This window comes from Paramormyrops kingsleyae, unplaced genomic scaffold (assembly GCF_048594095.1).
Source record: "Paramormyrops kingsleyae isolate MSU_618 unplaced genomic scaffold, PKINGS_0.4 ups44, whole genome shotgun sequence".
Lineage (NCBI taxonomy): Eukaryota > Metazoa > Chordata > Actinopteri > Osteoglossiformes > Mormyridae > Paramormyrops > Paramormyrops kingsleyae.
The window spans coordinates 247,260-265,697 of NW_027325982.1; the positions used below are offsets into that span (position 1 = coordinate 247,260).

The 18,438-nt window shown below is 43.9% G+C and overlaps 1 long non-coding RNA gene and 1 pseudogene across 1 annotated transcript; both read right to left on the reverse strand.

The window, feature by feature from the left end:
- Positions 1 to 1,069: 1,069 nt before the first annotated feature.
- LOC140586363 (U2 spliceosomal RNA) lies at positions 1,070 to 1,302 on the reverse strand (annotated as a pseudogene).
- Positions 1,303 to 4,818: 3,516 nt separating this feature from the next.
- LOC140586362 (uncharacterized) lies at positions 4,819 to 7,212 on the reverse strand. The gene is made up of 2 exons (XR_011988193.1): positions 6,044 to 7,212; positions 4,819 to 5,084 (listed from the first exon to the last, which is right to left on the reverse strand). It is a non-coding gene; the product is annotated as an uncharacterized lncRNA (long non-coding RNA).
- Positions 7,213 to 18,438: the final 11,226 nt, after the last annotated feature.

The window sequence follows — 18,438 nt, forward strand, 5'->3', positions numbered from 1 at the left end:
TTAAATCAGAGCTAGATAAAATTTTAACAACTCTGAGCTATTAGTTAAGTTCTCCCCAAACGAGCTTGATGGGCCGAATGGCCTCCTCTCGTTTGTAAATTTCTTATGTTCTTATGTTCTTTGTAATGTCATGTAAAAGCACCACCAAGGCAAATTCCTTGTATGGAAACATATCTGGATTCCGATTCTACATCCTTCATCAGTACTAGAAAACTTCCATCCAGCGTTGCATTTCACTTTGACGCTGTCGCTTTTGAAACACTTTTCTGTGATCTAGCTCTTGTTTTGGTCGCCGACTATCATCCAACAAAAGGTTCATTTCAGCTCTCCTAATCTGACATAAACCACACTCACAAACACTTTTGGGTTACTGTGTCACCGGGAAGGGATGGACTCCAGTCAGGATGGGTTTCCAGCATTTCCTATCCTGGCTGTTCTCTTTAGGGACAAACACAGGAATGGAGTCTAGTGATCACACCGGAACTTGACTTACCTGAACGGAGATGTATGGAGCAGACTCTCATATGTGCAGGGATGCTCTGGAATGCAAGGTCTTTACGCCCCACCGCTATAAGCTACGCCATCCGACGCCATTTCGTCAACTCTTCCACTTTTGCTCTTGTCTTTTCCAATCCAGAAAAGAGAAGAAACGTATACCGGTCCTGAAGACCGAAGAGAGACCCGAGTCGATATGGGGCTGCCGCTTAGCGGGTCGCCGTTAGCCGGGCCTCCGTGACGCCCCCGCGCAGAGTAGAATGCCCAGGGACGTCGCAGCCACCGGCGTCCTCCCTGTCCTCTCAAAAAACAGCAATCATTTAAACAAACATGAGGGAAAATTCAAAAGGCAAAGATGAAGTCATGCCTTACCTCAGCACAGCTGCCCACCGCACAAACGACAGCGTGTCACCTTACTTTAAAAAAAAAGAAAAAAGGCGGGAAATTGGGGCCGCGCACGGACAGGGCCCCTCCCTCACACCACATGCGGCTAATTAGTTGGCCATCCAGAGGCACTCAGTCTATTAGTCACCCATTCAGTCAGTCAGTTCTGCCTTTCAACAACAGGGGGCAGTAGAGGTGCACCGTTCCCGGAAGCACTGCAATACCGGGTCGATGCCTGGAGCAGATGGGGCAAGCCCCACTTCCGGCTCCCTGTTCCAAAAATCCGTTTAATATGTGGTCCCCTCCATGGGGGACGTATCAAAATAACCTTTTCATACCAAAACAAAATGTAAATCAGCTCAAATACATGAATAATAAATATTATGCTTGTACTACTTACATTAACACATAATCACAATCTATAAGGCTGAAACATTCCCACACTATGCAAATCATGCCAACACAGTACAATAAGACTTTCAAAGATAATATTAAACAAACACCCACAGAGTGTTCCAAAGTGCATTTTGCAATGTCTATACTTTGAATGTCAAATTACAAACTTCACATAAATCTAAAGTACACTAAGATTAAGATGAGTTTGTTACCAAACCAAATATATAAGAAATAATTTATTTGCCAGGAATTAAGTTTATGATATTGAATGAAATGTGTGAGCATGCCCCAGTTAGTGAAAGTGTGTCCCCTACCCCAAGACTCCAGAGGGTTAAAAAGGAACACATCCGCAGACTTCCAAGCTCTGCACTAGGGCTGAACGATATTCTGTTTTGACATCGACATCGCGATGTGCGCGTGAGCGATAGTCACATCGCCGGAACATACGATGTGAAGGGTAGAAGCCCATTGTGTATTAAGAGAACGGTAGCACACAGTAAACACGAGTTTGTTGTATGGCTTGTTGCTGGGGTGACATGCACGTTCCGCGTGCCTGCACAGTGATTGGTTCGCTGTGTCGCTGCTCACCGCTCACAGCCAACATTCACTGCTAAAAATGCGCGACGAAGAGGATCCGCCGCAAAAAAATGATTTCGTACCAAAAAGAAAGTCGAAATCATCTATTTGGGACTATTTCGGCTACAAAAAGGAGGATGTTGACCAAAAAGAGGTACTTTGCATGGAGTGTCATAAAGTTGTGGCCACAAAACATGGAAACACCACCAATTTGTCTGATCACTTAAAACGGCACCACAAAGCTCTTTACAACGAATACAAAGCCAAATCTGGATGTCAACCAAAACAAACAAATGTTTGTGATGCCTTTGCCAGTGTGACACCTTACCAGAAAGGCTCTCAATGACAGAAAGAAATAACAGACGCAATAACGTTTCATATCGCTAAAGATATGTTGCCATTAAATACCGTCGCCAAAGAGGGATTTAAGAAAATGATCCGAACGCTTGACAGGCGGTATGTTATACCATCCCGCACATATTTTTCCCAAGTTGCGATAAAAGAGCTGTATGAAAAATGCAAATCTAAGATTGAAGCAGAACTGTCGCACGTGGAATACTATGCAACTACAACAGACTTGTGGTCCAGCAGGACAACGGAGCCCTACATGAGTCTGACGGTCCATTTCATCGCAGAGGACTTCGAGCTAAAAAGTCGCTGTTTGCAGACGGCATTTTTCCCGGAAAGTCATACAGCCGAGAATGTCGCAGAGGCCCTGAGAGAAGCGGTGTCCGCTTGGGGCTTAGATGAGACACGTCAAGTCTGTATAACAACAGATAATGCAGCGAACATGGTGAAAGCTGCCGATCTGAACAAGTGGACCAGGCTACAGTGCTTCGGCCACAGACTGCATCTTGCAGTTGGTGAGTAATGACCATGATCTTTATCCAAAATAAAAATACATTTTTACTCAGCTGTTTTACTTAATAACCTGTCCTGAACCTGACAAAACTTGTAAAATGAATTTGTTGCATGTGTGTACGTAGAGCTTTAAAACGTAAGAAAAAATAGACACTAAACATTTAATTTTAAACAAAAAATAGTTTTATGAGCACATTTGAGGAGCTCTTTTCCAAAATGCGATAACTCCATTTCAATAGTTTTCAGGGAAATTAATTGTTTTACCTAGACCCACACATTTTGTGAATATTCAATTTATCCTGTTAAAATGTTTTTTGCTTAGTCTGAACATGTTGAATAATGATTATTAAATCAAACAACTATATTGTTGTTGAAAAATTCAAAGTAAATTTTTTTTCTTTTCAAAACGCTATAAATCCATCCATTTTTCCCAAAAATTGATGGTTGTCTTTTTTTAAAAGTCTTTTGTCTTTTATTTTTCATGTTCGCAGTTATTAATAAACAATTAAAATGTCTCATTGCAATATTTTACATATTCCTAATCATTACTTTTGCTGGTTCTTTGTCACAGCTTTTAGGGGCCGTGTACATGAACGCGTCCTGCATCAGCACCGAAAACTTAGAGAGAGAGAGAGAGAGAGAGAGAGAGAGAGAGAGAGAGAGAGAATAAGATTTTTTTACTTATTTTGAGGAATTATAGCCTAATGAACAAACATCTGTTAGGAGCGCAGCCACGTTGGATTGCGAGAACGTTCACTAGGCTAAAATTAAGTTCGGTGCTTATTGGGGTTTGGAAAGAAACTGCATCTTGCAGTACATTTTAAACAAGGAAATTATTATTGGCGTTTATCGCGTTTTGGAAAAGAGCTCTTCATTTATTGTTTGAAATAAAACAGTGTGCTTCAATAATTAAAGTTCGCAATGTTTTGTTTGTTTTCTCCGCTTAGAAAATGCAGTGAAAAAGGATGGCCGCAATGATCGTGCTACAGGAGTCTGCAAGAAGCTGGTGAGCCACTTCTCTCACAGCTGGAAGGCCAGCGATGCCCTGGCAAAAGTCCAGAAGGAACTCAATCTACCATCACATTGTCTCATCTCAGAATGCCAAACAAGATGGGGTTCCAGACAGATGATGATCAGCAGGATATTAGAGCAGCAGCAGGCTTTAACTCAGGTCCTGTCTGCAGACAAGAAGCTGCGGCATCTAATTCCAACCTGGCAAGATATAGATGTGCTGGAGTCTGTAAGCAAGTCACTGGGCCCAATGCTGGATTTCACTGATGCACTTTCAGGCGATGAATACGTCAGTGTCTCCTTTGTAAAGCCAGTTCTTCAGCTCTTCAACACTTCACTACTGGAAATGCGAGAGGAAGACACAGACCTGACCAAGAACATAAAGATGAAGATGCTGGACTACCTCAATGAGAAATACGAAGATGATGATACTCAGAAGCTGCTAGATATGGCATATTTTTTGGACCCCCGGTTCAAGATAGACTTCATCAGTGCAGACAAGAAGACCCAAGTTAAGGCCAGAGTGGTATCACAGATGATGGAATGCCAGGAGAAATCAAGCTGCAGCACTGACGTGGAGCCCAACGTTACCAGTGCACCCCAGGCAAAGAAAGCAAAGAAGTCACTGGGAAGCTTCTTTAAACAGAGAGAAACTGAAGCAAAGGGTGATTCCTCTCTGACCCTAAAGGATGCTTTGGAAGCAGAGCTAAACACTTACCTGCTAACACCTCCAATAGACAAAGAGGAGGATCCACTTGCATGGTGGAAAGTACACAAACTAAGCTTTCCTCATCTCGCCAGACTTGCCCGCAAAAACCTGTGTATTCCTGCGACAAGCTCGCCGTCAGAGAGACTTTTCAGTACTAGTGGCAACATCGTCACTTGCCAACGAACCTGTCTCAAGCCTGCAAAGGTTGATAGTAGAGGTCGACCGATATGGGTTTTTCAATAGCCGATGCCGATGACGATATTTAGGAGTCAGGGTCAGCCGATGGCCGATATATGCTGCCGATATTTTTTGGCCGAAAATTGGACGTTTTCCCCTCTATTTGCATGATAAAATATCACATTAATAATAACAAACGATACACAAAATTTCTCAACTTAGCATTTACTGAATACTGACTTGTGTAAATTTAAATATAAACTTAAATAACAAAAACACAATACAACTTATAAACAACTTAAACTTATAAACAATAAAGATAGCAGCATCAGAATCTCTTTAGCAGCAAACTCATTCTTCAGCTCCCAAGCTCACCAGTCTGCTGCAGATATTGCACCTGGCTTTTCCTGGTGTTGGCTTTGTGAAATGCTGCCATACAGGATTAGATTTTTGTTCAGCCATCAGACAGCAATTACTAAAACAGAAGAATAAATGCAAGGTTAGAATTTTTATTATAGTACCTTCATCTTCAATTCATTCTACAATTCCAGTATTCCATGCACATTAAAACAATTACACTCTAATACATTTTGAAGAAAAAAAAAACACTAAGTGCATCATGGTATGATGAGTAGTGTACACTAACATGTTGTTTCTGTTGTTAGCAGACAGATAGCTTAAAGCCAAATTCACAATCAGAATCTAGTGATCCCGGAAAATAAAATAAAATAACTGTCGTATTGCACAGCCTTGTATGCAAGGACAACATAAGCCCCTAGTGATTGTGACGTTGTCTACGTATAAGCCCGTATAAAGGACAGACATGTTTAATGAGGAAACTAACTGCGCAAAGTCATGCACTTTTTATCTAGACGTCTGACAAATTGTTTGAATCTCCGGTCTCAAATGAAAAAAAGTTGCACAGAAGGACCATTGTCAGCATCAGCTCAAGTAAATGGTAACCAGGCTTTCGAACAAACACTTTTCTCCGCCATGCATTGTTCTTAGCAGCTCTGTATTTCCCGAGGACGGCGCTGTCTGTGATCAGGGCAGAGTAACGCAACTCTCACACACGCTGCAGTATCTGAGAGCTGCCTGCTCCGCCCCACACACTCACAGAGTGAAATTAACTCTCCGACACAAGAAAAAAAACATAACTGATAACATCGGGCTGATATGGTAATAATTAAAATGTTAACAACTAAAATGATTTTTAACGATTAAAAAACGTCTGTGAGCCCACCAATAAGCGCACAAAACGAACTCTATTAGAATCAATGATCCTTAATGTTACCTGTAAGCTACAGTTGGTTGAAGGCTCATTATCATTACCCCAGTTCCCAATAGCGTAATTCGCGTTTTCTTTTAAAGCAACATTTCATAGCAAACTACTTAAATAAACAGGTCATTGAAAGATCAGAATTTAAGCCTTACCGTTTTATCCCAGGACTCTTCCAAAAACTTCTGGCTGTGGCCCTGCACAAGGCAGCATGGGTCACGTGTTCCACAGCAACAATATTAATAACACTGGGCTGCCCGCAGACGTGCCTGTCTGAAAATCGGCGTAGTGCACTCGGATATCGGCCGATGCGGATACATTAAAAATGCTAAATATCGGCCCGATATATCGGTCGACCTCTAGTTGATAGACTTGTATTCTTAGCTAAAAACCTTGAGTTAGCAAAGCAAATAAAAAAATATATATTTAAGTTATGTTATGAACCAATCAGGGGGGTTGGTGTTGCAAAGCTGCTGTTTAAATGTGTTCAGCTTTTCTGTTTACAGGAATATGTTCTCTAATCTGTTTAGAAGATTTAATACAAAATATATAAAAATTTTATTTCATTTAGTTTATTTCATATATTTAGCCATGATTATGATGACCAACACCAACACTGTTTTACTTTGGCACTTTGGCTAAGAAAAGTTGACTTAAAAGATTGTGAACCAAAATGCTTATAAGTTGTTTTATAAAAAATATATTTATTTTAAGTTATATTGTTGTAAATCAATCAGGGGGGTTGGTGTAAAGCTGCTGTTTTATTTAAAAATGTGTTCTGCTTTTGTGTTTACAGAAATGTTCGAATTTTGGAATAAAATATTAAGTAACCTTTTTGTCACTTGTAATGAAGCTTGCTTATTAGTGAAATTATTAATATGTAATTATTGGTAATTATTGACTTTAGCCTGGATTGATGGCTCTCAATATCGCAATATATATCGTTTGGAAAAAAATATCGCAATGTAATTTTTTTCCAATATCGTGCAGCCCTACTCTGCACAAGGGTCGGGCTAAAACGGCATCATACACCTTCCCAAAACACATAAAATCAGTAAGCTTGGGAATGAAATAGGTTAATCGCACAATAAACAGCACAACAGATCAAATAAAATGCTAATAAATGTTAATAATGTTAATATTGATGAATAAGTGCTACAGTGATCAACCAAAACAGTGCTCAATAAAATCTTTACGTGCCATTAAATAAAATCCATACCAAATAAAACACACACACAGAAAAACAAAGCACACTTACCTAAAACCCGAAGTGTCCTCTGTGTGCTTCAGGAAAGTGCATCACGTGAACCCTGTAGGATGGAGTGTCACCACCTAGACGTACCGGGGCAGCTTTCGCCTAGGATCAAGGCAGTTGGATGGATGTCAACTTACCTCTGGGGGTAGGTCGTTTAGATAGATGGCTGCTTCCTTCTGGGGGCTGGGGGTTTGGGTGAATGTCAGCTTACTTCTGTGATCAGGGTCTTTGGGTGGAAGTGAGCTTACCTCTGGGGTCAGGGGGTTGAGTTGAAAGCAGCTTGCCTCTGGGGTTGGAACATTTGGGTGGATGTGATCTTACATGAGGGGCCTGCATTTTTGGGTGGACAGCAGTTTGCCTCTGAGATCGTCTGCAGCCGCCCCCCAACTTTCACAGCCAGGACCCCCTCCCTTCCCTAAGGTAGAATAATTCAGACATCCCAACCTGCAAAAACTCAGTTCAGTGAGGTGCCCCCAACCGCCCGACAGTTTAATTTCTTCATTAATTTCCTCTAGTCAGCGCACTAAATTACGAAGGTCAATATTATGTATTATTTTGACAATAATATAAGTAGATTATTTTACCATTTATGCAAATTCCTTAATTATATTCCATTGCTACGTTACAAAAGTCTTCAAGGAGTCTTTCATGACAGCATTGGCAACTAACCAAGTGTCTAACTAGTGTAGACCTGAATAATACAGCACATGAAATGACACTTGTTAAACTCACCTCAACATGCATTTTACAGTCGTTTAAACCGTCATGAGCAATGCTGAAATCACTGTTGCTAACAGTACAGCACGCAACACTGTCATTATTTTCATCCTTATTAAACATGGATACACTTTCTGAAGTGAAATGCGTTTTATACTTCCGTTTTTTGGGGCACTCTCCGTCTGTCATGATGCTCCACTGAACCGATAACTTCGGTCCTCGAGAAGTTAAATAGAAGCCCGCCCACATTGAAATCTGATTGGCTTATTTTGCTAAGTAAACCAATCAGGATGCTGTCTGTCTAGCACGGGCTACAGTCACACACGCAGGGATCAACACATATATGCAGGTTCTCTCTTTCTCTCTCTCTCTCGCTCATTCCGTCGTACGCGCGCGTCTCTCCAGTGCGCGATGCACACACTACTGTCTCGCATGCATGCTCTTGTTTACTTCCTCTTCTTTCCGGGATATTTTATTCAATTTGCGGGTATCAGGGAGTCGCTGTCAATATATGGGAGACTCCCGGAACTTCCGGGAGAGTCGGGATGTCTGGATAACTGCTTATTTGTACTATAATGATAGCTGTTAATTTTCAGGGAGCTATGATGATATTCGAAATTGTGCAGGGTTATATAAGTACTGTGAAGCTGTCGTTATCCAGTTAAATGTTTAAAAATATGTATTATTTTATCATATTTTATGTATACTTTAAGCTTATTCACAGGTCTCTCCTGCATTCATCTTACCGTCCGTCCATGCCTACTTCAATGTAAAATCAGACAGATTGCTTAACTTGCAGCTGTCCAATTACGCGTACATATTTTATTGCTGCAGATAATTAAGGTAGGTAATACAACGCTGAAGGTTAGATGTATAGTACGATTACATATGTACAACATGTGGTCATTTCAGTCAGACAAACGTTTAAAATGGAAAACCAGCTTTCCGTTTTTACCGGCAATTTCCATAGCACGTCTGAGTCGAAGTACTACACTGCCATCTATTGGACAAGTCAGGTTACTGAATCGTGAAATGTGTCTGTACTAAAATGGATAATATCTTCAGTCATGTTTTCTTTTAGGACCACTACAAGAGGATTATCAGTATGAAGGTTTATCAATAAAAATAATTTATTAAACTAAATATTACAGGGCTCTCCCTGAAAATAAGACACTCTTAGCTTCCAAAGGCAAGGACACATTCTAGTGATTTTCCAGGAGACTGGACCTAACTAACCTGGGGCCTTATTAAAAAAAACAATCAATCAATTCATGTTGAAGCTCACAAGGTGTGGAGAACAAGAAACACAAGTAAGGGAGAAAGGCAAGGTGCAAAGCATACACAAGCAGTGTAACGACATATCAGTTACAATGTATGATTAAAAATACATCATTTCTCACAGTATGAATAGTGGTCCGTTGCTCCTACTATAGCCTCACGCCTCCAGGGTCATGGGTTCAATCTGCACCCCTGCTGTAATAAACAGTGACATTTTTACAGTAACATACTGTTTAAAATAGTACAATACTGTAGAAAAAATGCTTTCTGGGCAATATTTATGAGAACCTTGTCGATAAAATACTGTAATGTACTGTAATTCTGTACATGAACTGGAAAAAAATAAACTGTAGAATTTACTCAGATTGAATGATGTAACAATTTGCACTCACTTTTTTGGGTTGACTTTATACCCAATTCTAAGAAACATTTTAAATAAATAAAGCTATAGTCTACCCACTGTCACAGTACTATCCTATAAGATTTACTCAAATCAATATTTCAATATTAATATTAATTAATTTTAATATTAACATTAATTAATATTTCAAATCAATATTTGTACTCACTCGTTTGGGTAAATTGGGATATTACTTTTTATGAGTAAAGTAAACCCAAGTTTAGCAAATAACATACCTAATGTATTTAAAGGGCCCTTTTCAGCATTCAACGCAAAGTGATACCAGGTTTGAAACAAGGGTCTTTGCCAGCATGGCCTGATACAGTTTTCTGTCCCTTTGGGAGTAAAGGTCTTTGCTCAAGAGCTCATTAATATGGCTATTCTGCCAAGACTGGGCTTTTCTGCAGCTGTGGTATATTTCACCCACCGTCATGAAGGAAACTCTCCCAAATACTGATCTTGCAAGATGTTCTCTGTTGAGATAAAAAAAAAATGGAATAGCTGTGATTGCTCATGTAATGCTTTTTTGGGGTGATGTATTTGTTAATGTAAGGCCATTTTGATTACCCACACTTGGCCTTGTAGCCTTATATTTGCAGAAAAGAGCCTGAGCTGTATGTATATGTATATTTGCATAGCATGACATGGTACTGCCTTTGATTTAGTAGATTTTTAATTCACTGTTATGATGTTGAATAGGACAAGTGCATAAATCCCCAAATATATTGGCTACCACAGCTAAAACGGATCTTGGTGGGGTGTGTTGGTTCGTGCTCTATGGAGTGATCTTGGGTGGGAGGCTAAGATTGGATGTACATAGAATAAAAAACCTCAATGTCTTCTAACATCCCCACCATAAGAAAACACATTAAGTCCTGCTCATACTAATTCTGGTATCTAAACCATCAGCTTTCCAGGACTCTTTGGCAATTATACATCTCAAAACACACAAAGCCAACTGATACAGAGCAATCAGTTTAAACAACCAAAGGAATCCTGAAGTAAAACAAGCAATGATATGTGGTGGAGACTAATATCTGTGGCATTCCATTCTCAACTGCAGTGGGATTCTAAATATTATGTAAACATGGATATCCAAAAAGTAAACCTAATTAAAATCGAAATATTAAATGAGCAGAATGATTAAATTTGTTGTTCTATCCCAATGTAGGAATTATTAGCTCAAATAAATTTTAATATTCTCCACCAATATGTTTGAATTAATTAAAGTTTAATGAATTATTATTTAATGCTGATTATTAATCAATTGTTATGCCGAATGGTCGGCTCCTCCAAACTCAATTGCGGCATCCCTGTGAGTCTGTTAATGTGAGACTTAAATGGGATTCACTAATTACCAGTATCGCTTAGTAACCTGGGTTAGAAGGCTCGTCCAGCGAGCTGCATCACCAGGTAATGTACACGATTGGTAGCGAAGCTTCCCTCACGGCCAATGAGAGAGAGTCTCGCGATGTTTCAGGCGAGTTTGAGGTTCAGAGCGTGTAGCAAGATCACACAGAGGCAGGAACTTAGTGTGAGTACTCAATGACGGAGGCTGAAGTTGTGTAAAAGACATGCATTTATTCCTAACTAACACTACAACTAACATAAGACAGACATTACACCTAACACAAACAACAAACACGAAATAACAGAATAAAACAAACGATGTAATTATAAAAATGCAATGACCGGATTTAAATGAGTAACCTTAAATGGGAAATACTGTTCTGCAAAGCAAGCATAGTTTGTGGAAACACGACCCTAAAGTCTTATAGCAGGTTAAACAGAACAGCTTAAGTTGTTAGAATGAAAGGAAGTTGGTTTACTTGGTTGAAGAGTGGGGGGGGTCTTGGCAGTTGATGGCAGAGCTGCTGAGCTGATGGCACTCAGGAAGGCGCGGCGTTTGGAGCAGTGGAGTGGAGTCCCTTTAGATTCTCTCTCCTGGTGAAGCTTTGTCTTGGGTGCTGTTCTCTGTTCAGCTGGGCCTTCACCGGAGGGCTTCTTGTGGGCTTCTCTCCTCCCGGACTGATGTTCTCCTTCGGGCTGGTGGTTATTCTCTGCGCTGGCTGGCGGTTGTTCTGCTCGCCTTTGTTCTGAGGTGCCAGGATTTTATGCTGTAAAGTTCATGAATAGGGATGACCAGGAATTCGACTCCTGGCCCAATGGCTGGCCATCCATTTGGCGGGCTTTCGGAAGGGGGTCTGTATCAGTCCTTTTGAGATTTATGGCCCGACTGATTCTCCCTTTACTGATGATTTTCATTAAGCTGTTATAACTTTTGATACATCTACTTTTATGGTAATCACTGACCAGATTTGCAATCAGGGGTGATTAACAATCAGTTTGACACCAAACATGCCATACCAGCTTCACAGGTACATACCTCATACCCTCTGTATTAATTGATTAAACAATTAATTATTTTATCTATGTGACTGATTCACATCAGGATACAGGTGTTTTGGGTTGCACCTCAACAGATGTTACACTTTGTGCGGATATTACATCAAATATTCATATTACAAACAGCACATCTTATCCATAGATAGGCGTGGCCATTAGTTTGTGGTAATATCAATATAAGTTGCACATCTGGAAACAACATATTTTGTTTAGTGTGGCTTATGCCAATTCATCTTCTCCAGAATGGATAAGATACACCTTAATTCAGTTCTTTTAACATAGCATGGTAGAAACAAAGAAACTTGGTGACTGTCCACCAAGATCAGATAAGGACCACAAAGGAATGTTGGAAGAGAAGGGGGGGGTTTTAACAAAGTTAGGACACATTGGTTACACTAATTTTCCAGATTCTTCTGGTATACCATGAGAACATATATACAATGGTAGCTATACCTATCTATTTATTTAAATTTATATGTGTTCAAGTACAAAGGGGTAAAATAGGTGATACTCCGTGAACATGGTTATAAGGGTGGCACACAAAACACTAAGATTGTCTAAGGACACATACAAACATAACGTATCTGTAGATTGAGACTAGTAGTCGTGAGTAAATCAATATACATTGTATACAAAAGCCAAACTTAAATGAAATTTCCTTTAGGGTGTTCGTCCGTTGGGTGAGTGAGATGTAAGGCAGAGTGTATGTGGAGGGGGGTTGTGTGCCAAGTCAAGGGCAATAAAAGTTGGAGTACTGGCCTCCCTTGTTATCTGTGTGTATGTGTTCGTGTGTGTAACCCCCCTTTGGTGCCTCTCGTACCAGGCTCGGCCTTGTCTCAGGCCACCTGGAATTTAGGCCCTGTGATATGTGCATGTGTGATCCTACATATCCCCCCTTTCGGCTGATGATGGCATTGCCATCATTCAGGCGACGGAAGTTGAAACAGGATCACCACCATGCAACGAGGCATTGTTGACATCCCATTGTTTGGCACTCTGGGTGGCACAGTGACAGGATGGACAGGGAGGAGGCTCAGGGGCTGGCGCCTGGCTTCTGGGACCGCGAGGAGTGGTGAATCCTATGTCGAACAGGGTGCCAACGGCTGCTGCAGCTCCCAGCAGGGTGCTCAGGAGCCTCTTGGGCCGTCGATTGGACTCAGCTTGGGTCTCGGTCGTTGGGTTACTGCTCCAATCTGTGGGTAGTGTCAGCGGCAGCATGATGCAGGGCCTCCTGAGTCCATCTGACACCTGTCCCACTAGTTTGGGGTCTCTCGGGCAGGTAATGGCTCAGTTGACATCGTCCGACGAATATTCTCTCTGTGTGGGTACAACAGTTGGTAATCACGAGACCGGGCTGTCCCCGGAAGACGGTGCCAGGCGGAGGCCCAGGGAACGCTGTGTCAGACTGGAGCCTCAGCCTCCTAGGCAGAGTAATGCTAATAGCGGGGGCAGCATCATCCTAGTAATAGGGGGTAGAAAATAAAGACCAGATTAGGAGTGAGGTGGTGAGTCGAGACTCTGAATGTTGTGCACACCGGTGCAAAAGAGAACAGGAGAAAGAAATAGTGGGCAACAATTCTTGGCCAGAGAACAATTGCAAAGAAACAAACGGGACAAAGAAAATTGCAAAACTGGATCCTCTTCAGTAATTTCCCGGGCACGCGTGAGCCACCCCAGGTCCTTACCAAAAACAACAACCAAAATAAAATGAAAAGCTATCAAAAGAAAGAAACAGATAAGTACAGCAAAAACTGAAAAGGTCACCCAGATATCAGTAGTCAGGCCCACCACCTTAATCTACCCTATCTGTGACCATCTTTCCTCCCCTTTCTCTTTGGTCTTTCTCCTTGGGAGTTTGGGGAGATTTCAGACTGAAAAGATGTCTTTCTTTTGGTTGGAATGTGGTTTATTCCAAGCTGCTGGCTTCATCTTGAGAAGACTGGTTGGTGGGTGTTTCAGGCTTTCTCTGGGCTTGGTATTTCTTGATTTGATTCCGATGAACCCGCTTGAGGCATGTTTCGTGGGTGCCTTTGTTGGTTTGGATTCGGTAAGCCACAGGTGACAGTTTGTCCACGATCTCATGTGGTCCCGACCAGCGTGGTAGAAGCTTCCTGGAAAGTCTTTGTGCTGAGTTTGGTTGCACAAACCTATAGTACCAGATTTTGTCTCCCACTTGGAGTTCATCTTGTGAGGTTTTCTGGTCATTGTAGGCTTTCCTGCCCTCTGCGGTTCTTTGCAGGTTTTGTTGGGCGAATGCAAAGGAAGCTCTCAAATGCTGGTGCAGGCTGTCCAGATATTGTTGTGTGGTGTAGGCTGTGATGAGATTGTTGTCACCAGGTTGGTAGAGCAGGTGGAGAGGGAGTGTCATTTGTCGTCCTGTCATCAGTTCGAAGGGGGACACTCCTGTGGACTTGTGGGGTGTGGCTCTGATTGCCATGAGCACCAGAGGCAATTTCACATCCCAATCTTTCTGATTGGATGCCACATATTTCTTGACCATACCGACGACGGTTCTACTTGGCCGGATGCCATAGGATGGTGGCTGATGTGGAACTGGGCTTTGATCCCCAACAGTTTCCAATTGTCCTGCATCACTTCGGCTGTGAAGTGGGTGCCTCGGTCTGAGTTGACTTTCAGTGGGAGGCCAAACCTGGAGAACACATGGTTTGTGAGCAGATATGCCGTTGTCTGGGCTGTGTCATTGGGTGCTGGGAGGCATTCTACCCACTGACAGGTGACTGTGAGGAAGTATTTGTTTCCGCGAGCTGATCTCGTCAGGGGTCCTACCCAGTCAATCTGTAGATCTGACCATGGGAAATTGATACCCCGTCGCTGCAGAGGGGCCTTGTGGTTTGGGTTTGCTGGTTGAAATTGGCAGCAGACCAGACATCCTTTCACATATTCTGTTACATCCTGTCGCATGTTAGGCCAGTAGGCTACTTGACTAAGTGTCTCGTAGGTTGTTTTGGCATTGCGGTGTCCTGCACAGGGTGCATCGTGGGCGTACAGTAGCATGACCCCCCTTTGTGCCTGAGGGACCACGAGCCGTGGTGAAGTGTGGGCATCAGGGACATCAAGAGGTACGCCCTCGGCAAGATGAAGAAAGGGTAAAGCCATCATCAGGTGATGGAGGTCAGGAAGGGATGCCTGATCAGTTGTGGAGATCGAGTTAGCAGAGAGGTCGCGGAGGTGATCGCAGACCTTGTTCAGCACAGCATCAGTGGGCTGGAGAGAGATGATGTCAGAGTTGGAGACCTGAAGGGAAAGTTCTAGCAGTGAGGCCTCTGGCATCGAGGTAGGTGCTTGGCTGTGGCTGCAGGTGACAACCTGGACGACATGGGTGGGTGGGAGGGAGCAAAACTCCCACGAGTCACCGTGCAGTGGTCCTGCTTTGGTGAGTGCATCCGTGTGGTCATCGTATGTCTTGTCCAGTCCTAGGAGTCTGGAATGACCGCTGACCTTCTTCCAATAGATCTGCGTGTTGCGTGCGGTAATCAGAGCATCGCACGTGTGCAGGAGGTCTTGGTGTTTGACTGGCTTGTTCCCTGATGTCTTGAAGCCATTTTGTGTCCAGTGAGGGAGATGGCACATGAAGCTGAGACGTGCATAGCTGAAGTCTTTGCAGATCAGCAGGTCCTTTACTTCACGTTCGGAGGCCATCTCCAGGGTTATTAAGATTGCTGCCAGCTCTGTGTACTGCGATGTGTGAGGACCAAGCTTGAGCTGTTGTGGTGGGACAGGGTCGTCATTGAGCCACAGAATGCCAGCTCCAGCTTTCAGGGTCCCCTGATGTTTGAATGAGCACCCATCTACATAAATGGTGATCATGTCTTGACAGACATTTTTCTCAAAGTAGTGGTGTCGCGACAGTTCCATTGGTGTGGGCGTGTCCAAAATGTTGGGTGCTGCTGGTCCCTCCTGAGAATAGCTGTGGCAGCTGGGTGACTGTACTGCGTCAGGCTGGGCAGTTATAGCATGGATTGTCAGGTGTTGGTTATCAGCAAGCTCCACGTGACATACAGTTCCTTTTGTCACTGGTGACTCTTCTACTTCCATGGTCATTACCACATCTGTGACTTCCATGCCTTGGGGCCACATGCCTTTCGTGATCTTGGGGCAGAAGGATTCCAAGGTAGGGTCCTGCCTGCACAGGAAGGAGTCATGATGCTGGTATGGGTCTCTTGTGTCAAGACACTGATCTCCTGCTGCGTTCTCTCCATGGTGTGGAGTGAGGTCCGAGGAGACAGCCAGGGTTTGACATTCCCATGTGGCTGTGTCAGGTGTCCACAGTGGCAGCGGTTCTCTAACTTGAGCCCAAATTTTCTGACGTTGGAAGTCTAACAATGGCTCGAACCGGTTCAGCAAATCTTTCCCAATGAGGAATGGAATGGACTCAAGTTGGGAAATGTATACAGGGTGCATTACATTCATGGGGCCGATGGACAAATTGAGGGGGATCGTGTGATCCATCCTGGTGCCCAAAGCTAAATACGCCTGCACGTCCAAAGAGCATTTCCTTGGCTGGAGGGTTTTGTTCTTCTGGGCGGCTAGGTGCTGCACCTGGTAGAAGAGACTGGCTGACATGAGGGTGATGTCTGCTGCAGTGTCGATGAGGGCCTCGAGGGTGAGAACATCTTCCAGGGTGATGGAGAGGTAGAATTTCTTGGCTACCCCCTTTCCATCAGGTCACCCAGAAGCTGTGGCACAGGGGCCTGGCCAGGAAATGGTGAGGCGTTGCCACAGTCAGATTGGTGCTCTGAGTCAAGGCACACAACCAGGACAGTGCTGCCGGGCACCGGCGGGGGCTCATCCCCTTGATCAAGCTCTGTGTTGGTGACGGCAACATCAGGTGCTCTTACTGGGCATGAGTCAGCAGCACTTTCTAATTGAGGTGGGACTTCTTCAGTTGTTCCAATATCTCTGGTAGGGAAGGCCGATGACTGTTGAGCGTCATTTGGGGCTGACCTCTGAGGGAGTTTGTAGGCATTGTCTGGTGTGGGTTCAGGTGAGGGTTGTGGGGTCCTGCGTGATTTGTGCTTCCGTCCTAGTCATTTTGGATCTTTCTTCCGAAAGTCCTCTTGACTCTTGAGGGGATGCTGAGTAAAGAAATCACGCAGCAACTGTAGTAGATTAGACTCCTCTTCTTCCTTGGTTCATCCAGGCCTCGAGTCTGGATTGTAACCTCTCCTTCTGTCTTGCCAGTTCTGTGGTGGATTCCGTCGGGAACTTGGGGGAGAGCTTGGCTTAGGAAGCTGGTTTCCCTGTCGGTCTCTCCACTTGTTCCATGGCTCCATTGGTCTTAGCTTACCCTTGTTAGGATAGCGCCGTGTCTCCCACCAGTCTGGCTGAGTCTTTGACTGCTGTGGGGGCGCACCAGGGTAACGCTCACTGTGGCTCAGTCCTCGGTCGTGGATTGGTGTTTGATGAGGAGGGTGGCCACCTTCCAACGCTAGGTTGGGATCTGTAGTGCCAAGGTTCAGCACTGCCGGAGCCTTGGTTGCCTTCTCAGCTGCTGCTCTTTGTTTGTGGTACGCCTTGATCGCCAGGTCTCGCAGTTGTTGACTTGTCATGGTGCGGGGACAAGCCATGAGCCCCAGGTAGTGGTTAATGGTTGGGTGGAGGTTCCGAAGGAAGAGAGCCTTGAAGTTCGCATCTTCTTCCATGTCTGGCTCATTTCTGGACCCAAAATATACCCGACGAAGGCGATTGTAGTAGGCTTGGGGAGCTTCTTGTCTGCTCTGTTTAACGTCAAAGGCGACGGCGATACCTTGTTCTGACTCAGGATCAGCGAACTCTCGAATCAGGGCTTTGTGTAGCAGCTTGGAGTCTGCCTTGATTCGACTGGGCTGTCGATCCAGGAAGCTGCGGAGCTCCAGACTAGATGTGATCCTGATGAGGTAGACTCTGTCCTCATTGGTCACATTGTCCAGTCTTTGGAGGTGGAAGTTGATGTCCTGGAGGTAGGCGTGAATGTCGTGGCCTCCTCCGGGATTCGGGGTAAACGTGTTGATATTCTGAGCTACTTTATCAAGCTCCTTTGTGGTAACCCGGTGCTGGTGTAGCGCTCGCTTTGGTAGGTCTGTTCCATCTGGGGTGTCTTCTCTGAGAGAGACCTTCCAGGCGATTGGTTCCTCAAGGTCCGGTGTTGGGCAAGGCGGTACCTTGTCCCAATGAGAGGTCCCTTGAGCGCGGTCTGAGTGCCTTGGGGGAGACAGCATTGTTGGAGAGGAAGTCGGTGCCATCACTGAATCGTAGGATGTTCCAAATTCTGACTTCACCTCATATGCTTGCTTCAGTCCCCGTCTCAGCTGGTCAATCTCTTCTGCGTCAGCCCAATGTTTCGTTCTGGCCTCGGTGAGCTGTTCTTGGGAGCTGATCAGTTGGTGATTCAGCTTGTGCAGGCGTCTCTGTGCCTCGGCCAGATGGTTTTCCAGGGCCTGGATCCAACCATCCTTTTTCTTGAGCTCCGCGTGGGCTCTGTCCAGCAGGGTGTC